The sequence below is a fragment of the Pleuronectes platessa genome, chromosome 9 (genome assembly GCF_947347685.1).
Source record: "Pleuronectes platessa chromosome 9, fPlePla1.1, whole genome shotgun sequence".
NCBI lineage: Eukaryota > Metazoa > Chordata > Actinopteri > Pleuronectiformes > Pleuronectidae > Pleuronectes > Pleuronectes platessa.
Genome location: NC_070634.1, coordinates 11534045 through 11540624, shown reverse-complemented (window position 1 = coordinate 11540624; position 6580 = coordinate 11534045).

Below are 6580 nucleotides of genomic sequence, written 5' to 3'. Positions count from 1 at the left end.
TGTGCTTTCAGCGATGCAGCATGACACATGTATGTGTCTTGCGTGTTTCATCTAATATCACTACTTCTATGTGTGTAGCTAACTCACATGCTCATTATATCGATGAAAATATTGTACTTTTCCGTGAGAAAACAACTCTCACACATTGATTGTAATACATATCCACACAGGGTGATATATTAGAGAATGAGATGTTTAATTCCGCCTTGCTGAACCTGTTGGCCAGATGTCCCATTAGTCATTAATTGTTATGTTTGTAAGGTATCTCAAAAACACAGTGGGCTATGGTGTTATTTTCCATGTTCAGACATCATTGTTGCAGTCAAAACATATTGGATAAGAAGAACAGCAGCTCTTCAGGGGCTGGGAGATGCCTTGGAGCTGTTGTCTGGTGTCTCTAGTGGTATTATTCCCTCAGTCTGTGCATGTGAATGTGTGTGTGCATGTTCCTGAAACTGTTTCTGTTTACTTGTTTGTCTATATGCTTATGTGCAAAAGGTGTGGTTTATAATCTTGCTCGCTTGTACACATGTGCATACACGCCATTGTAATTAAGGCTCATGGTAAATGAGTCTCTTGCTGCCCTCACAATGAGCAGTTGGAGACCGGCTGTAATGTAAAGGAAAACAGTGACACGCGCACACTAGCCTCATTTTCGACAGTACACACCTTTCTCTGGGGATATGAAATGCCCCTGCCTCTGCACACCGTGGGACATGAGTTTCATCCAAACGAGCTGCCGTCCTCAATAAAACCCACGTGAGCAATCTCTGCAGTATAGATTTCCAGTTTCTCTGAGGGTATATTTTGTTCGGATCAGGTGCTTAAATTGCTCAATATGACAATAATTAGGCAGCACAGAAGAAGTGTTCTTTCTTATGTTGATAAGGGACATTGATCTTTAACCTGTGCACCCCTGTCATCCCCTACCACCACCGCACCCCACCCGTCCCATATGCCCTCAGCTAGCACCCCCCTCTTCTCTGTCCAGCTCCCATCAGGAAGGATGGAGGGGGGGGGGGATTGGACAGGCTTGGAGCCTTGCCTCTGGCCATCTCTCCACCTCCCCAGAGAACAGAGGACTGGGGTGCCTTTAAACCACTGCGGCAAAAACCCTACCAAAACCCTGCAGTCATTAATATGCAAAAATGCAAATGAGTAGGTAATTAAGAGCTGGAGCTCTCTGGAGGCTCTTTGATTGCTAATGAATTCTAATCTACAAAGAAAAAGGGGGAGGGGAGGAGAAAAAGAGATGAAAGAAATAGAGAAAAAACAACGAAAAAGAGACGCTTCGATTCGCATTTTGTAAAATCCATAAGTTTTCAAATCAGATTTGTTTTTATCTGGAAGCTGTAATCAAAATTAATAGCTCAGCGTTTTAAGACAATTAGTTGATGATACATATGCAGGTCATATGCATTGAGGGGGAATATACATGTAGAATAATCCGCCTTTAAAATGCATTTATATTAAGTCAGGAGATTGATTTTATTAAATTGTTTCTGCTTAGCAAACAGCCATCCATGAATATAAGATTATACTAATAACATAAGAATCAATGAGCAGAAATCTCTTTGTAACGGACACAGTGCAGTAACTGGGTATATATTGCTAATTAGAGGGGAAGATGACAGGCAGGCAGACACTCCTGACCAGAGAACATAGAAGGTCAGATATCTCCACAGTGAGCTCTTTGCTGCCATAGCAGCTGTGTGCTGAGGTAAAGGAGATGTCATTTCATCACTTTTGTGAGCCATAACACATCCCCACTTCCACTCTAACTCATTCACTCTGTCACTCACAAGTACGTGCGCGCACACACACACATGTGCACACATTGCTGTTATTGTTGTTGCAGCGCTCCCACTACATCAACAATCTCTTCTGCTTCCCTCCCCCACACAGGGCTCACATCTATCTCCCTTTCACTCCCCTCTCTCCCCCCCTCCTGTCCTGGGCAGCCCTGACATGCCTACTTCAATTGATTTAGAGTCAATTCAGCCTCTGATCTGATTGTTATCATGTGACTTTTTGCACAACCTCCCCCTCAATATATGACTACTCTATTATTTTCAGATTGGAGACAAAGATTTATTTATTTATATATGTTGGACTCTGGTAGGAATACTCCTCTCGACTTGGCACTATCTGCGTTTGCCTGCGTCACCCTCAGTCTCTGCTTCTTTGTACCTCTCACCTTCCTATTCATCTCTCTAAAACAAATAACAGCTCCGGATCATACCACCGCTGCAGCCTCATATCTTCAGCTCTTTTTCACTCAGCTTTGCAGCCTGCCAGTGGGTTTCTCAATTGTCCAGTTTTGTGAACAGGAATCTGGTGTGTGTGTTTTTGTTGTTCCCTGTACCTGAAGCGTGGGTGGCAGTGCAGGGGCACCCATGCAACTGCACAATAATGGGAATCCAAGATGGCAGGGAGGGGTCCCATAAAAATCAGCAGAAAGAACAGAGGAAGGCAGTGTGCAGGAAAGCCATTGTCAAATGAGAGCAGACAGAAGCCAAAGGGATTGTTGATTCAGTTTTTCCTTTTGTAAATAGATTGTTGATTTGCTTTGTGTTTGTCTGTCTGTATTGGATCCTGTGTGGAAGTGTAGTGTTTGGGAGGATTAATGTCATGGACAATCCCTCAAACTCATTTTCTTTCTCACTGTGGGGCTCTGTGGGAATTACAGATTCCGGATAAGGAAGACAGACTTTGTGCTGATGATGGTCCCATTTCTGAAGAAGTGAAATCTGGCTTCCATGTGTCCCTTTCTTTCTGAAGTTTGTCTGTTTTGAATACTTCAAGAGGATAATGCTGTCCTCTCTGCTCCAAACAATCACTCGGTTCCGGCTATATATCCCTGGAAGCGGGGCCAACGTAACCTTGTGGATTATGCCCTATTTAAATCACCCTCTCCGCTCTCCACACGTTTTTATTGTTGTTTAACATGTTTGAAGTCAGCGAGAGTTTTCGGCCAGGCGAGCTGTAATAGAGGGAAGAAGCTTGACGAGAGTCAGTTTATCATGAGCACAGAGAGCACAACAGATAGATTCCCCCGTCTCCTCCCCTTCAGCACAGATAGACTAGGACCATGGGCACTCAGCCAACACTATCAATCTATCCGCTCCTACCCCCAGCCTCTAACTCTTATTGGAGGATAGCTTCCAAAGGGGCAAGGAAGCATGAATCATAGCCTGGCTATGAGAAGCTGTTATTCCTCTAAAATACACGTGTTGTGGCTCAAAATCACTCCGTAGCTCCACCATTAATGGCAGACTCACTGGTGATTGTCACAACCCTGTAACAAAGTTGTGGCGTTTACTGGGGAGCCGGGGCTGTTCAGGGAGAGGGATTGTTGGTCTTGGCCTAGTTTTCTTGTCTGATCAGAAACCTGTGCACCTCTGCCCTTCCCCCACCCAAACCTAAGCCTCTACTATTACAGGCTGTGAGGCGCTCAGTGTGGAGCGAGGTGAGCAGCTTGCCTCACCAGTGAGCTCTGTGTGCATTATGTGTGCTGCCTATGCAATGTTTACGGGCTTATCATCCTGTGTAAGTGTGTGTGTGTGTGTGTGTGTGTGTGTGTGATATAACCTGGTGATGTGGTTTGGCTTGCATGACTGGCTTCATATGAGCAGGGTGGCAATGAGGGATAAATGTGTGTAACATGTGAGCGTTGAGGTTCCTAACAAACACTAAAACGCAGACTGTGGAGGCTAAACAGCTAAAAAGCTTGCGTCAAAGGTAACATATGTAATGTATCTATACTATGATGTGGGATCGGCCCTCTTTATTGTTTGTCATCAAAGCATTGTGGATTAAACAGAAAAGAATCCAAAGACAAACATGTAATTAGCACACATTATTACACGCGGTTATTCCTCACTATATTTATGTAATTTCTAAACATGTGTACGTAGATAAATATTTCATTATTATGCACAGATATATGACCGATTAGCAGCTATGTGCCAAACATATGCAAATTTCCCATGTGCATCTGTCGTTAATTACACGTATGGAGGCGGGAATGGCTGGAAGGAATCATCGAGGGCATGTGTGACGACGTCCCTCCCCGTCCGGCCTTTAACACGTCCATTGTGCTGGGAACGTATTTTGAGATTATAGATGACATGTTATTCTGTATAATGACGGCGCTAGCTTTGAGGTTACCATGTGTTGGATCAGCATTATTGAAATGGGATATGAAATATAATTTTAGCATAAAAAATTGGGCTTTTAGTGGCCGCTGTCTCTTAAATTAGAGCGTGTGAGTGTGTATTCATTTAAAGAATAGTGGACAACGGCATTTATAGAAGTATAGCTTTAAATATCACTTATTTCATGCATTTTAATTGGATTATTTAACAAGCAGATTTTGGCCTAGGCTCCAATGAGAAAGTGGCACCACCTAAATTTGCTTGTAAAAGAGAATTATAGGTGTGATGTTATTAAAGTCCAAGAGGATGATGCTTTAAAACACATCCTCTGTCTTCAGCTGTAACTCATTCCTCTTTAACTCTGTGCCCTCTGTGTTCATTAAGACCAGCGTTATATATGTTTTTTGTTTTTTTTTATGATTCTTTTTCTGCCGCCCCCTCCCTCTCTTCATCCTGGCTGCCCTTGTACATGCTCTCCATGTCAGACCCAGCTGTTACTACAAACTACTTGGAGGGCTTACAAGCCTCATTGCTAATACTGACAAAAGCACTCTTCTTACTCAAGGCCCAACGTCTACTGGAAAAAGCACAAATATGAGAGATTTTCTCTGCCTCACTAGTAATTCATTTTGCCAAGCAGATGCTTCCATCTGTTCAAATCTAATCTTTTGATGAATACATTCCTTAATGACAGGATTCCAAATAGGTATTAGATGAATTACTCAAGATGCCCTTTCTTCGATGGTTGTGATTATTTTCTTTTTTGATGCTGTGGCTGTCTTTTCATTTTATCTGCTTATGTGAGTACCTGTATGTTTTTATATGTGCAACCAAATGTGGACGTGCACATGGTTTGTTTGTGAAGGTATTTATGGCCCATATGTGAATTTGTTCCAAGCAGTAACCCCATTACATTCCTAAGACGGTCCATGACACTAATTAATGTTCTGTGCCGAGGCTTTTTCCTTTACCCTGGGGACACCCGATGGATTATTTGCCTATATGTCCTATTGACAGCAAAGCCCCTTCCATTTTGTAACCTCTTTGCTAATATACAATTTGGGGCATTGGGGTGGTATAATAACATCAGGCTGCTATGCAGGATTTGCATTTGTCATGTCTTTATTTTGTTATTTAGCTCACAACCAAGACACGGGCATCCGGCCCACTATAGTGACTCAAAGGATACTTGAGTCATCATAGCCTTTGTAGTGGCTGACAGTGATAACTCTATGCTAAGATGCTGAGGAAAGATTTCTGTTGTTTTTTTTTGTATTCTTCCTCTGTACAATGATATATATATGCGTAGAAGGTAAGCATATATAACATGGTAAGTTTGAAGGTTGCAGATTGGAAACAAAGAGGGGGTCATCTTAACTTCCCTCTTCTGTGACGAGGTTTGTCCTCAGGTTACAGACAACAGCTGTTTAACACCTACATATACTTTTCAGCGGAGTGGTTATTGTGTGGCTTCACATACGAGGAGCGTGCATTGAATAAAAGGCGGAAAACACAGGAGGTACAGACATCAGGGTCGGCTTAACGTATTCCATTATAACCCGGTCTACATCATTATCAGTGTCATCAGCCTCATCTTCATCATGGTGACTGAATGGCAGTTGCTTTTAAATATTAATCTATTATTTATTTTCTATTATAAAGCGGTGGTTTTGTTTAACCCTTAGAGATAAAAAGCGGTTGATGATGGTATGCCCACCCTGTCTGAACTGTTTTCTCTGAACTAACCCCTCCACCCCCCACCCCCACTCACTCTGTGATCCTATACTCTCCTGCTCTCCACTCTGCTCTGGAGCAGGCAGTTACAAGCAGTTTCTAGGGGCGCGTTGGTCTTATGTTTATCACCTCATTCGTAAAAAAGACTTGCCATGTGGAAGTAGAGCAGAAACAAAAAAGATTGAATAATTATCAGACTAATTTATTGTGACTATTTGGTTAGTCTGATATTTTTCGAATAATTGTCAAGCAAATGTGCCAGTTTTCGGCTGATTCCGGCTACTTTATCGTAAGGCTTTGATGTTTTTCTTTGACACACATGACATGATACTGAAAAGGCTCTTCCGGTTATGATTATGATATTTAGTACACATAATAAAAATAGAAAATAAATTACTTCACTTGGAAACACAAAAATGAAATACGTCTAGTCATATTAAAGTTAACAAGTTACATTGACACAATACATATCTCTAGTTCGATTTTTTTTCATCTTTTATTGTTTAATATTATTCTCTTTTCATTATAGATAGATGGATAGACATTTAGATACTCTAGTGATCCCGAAGGAAATTTTGGTGTCTTTGGTAATTATAATAGTATTTTTCAAAAACAGTCCCCCAACATTACATAGAAGAGCCAAATAATTTATGAATTGAGATATAACATGACAAATTATGATAATTTTT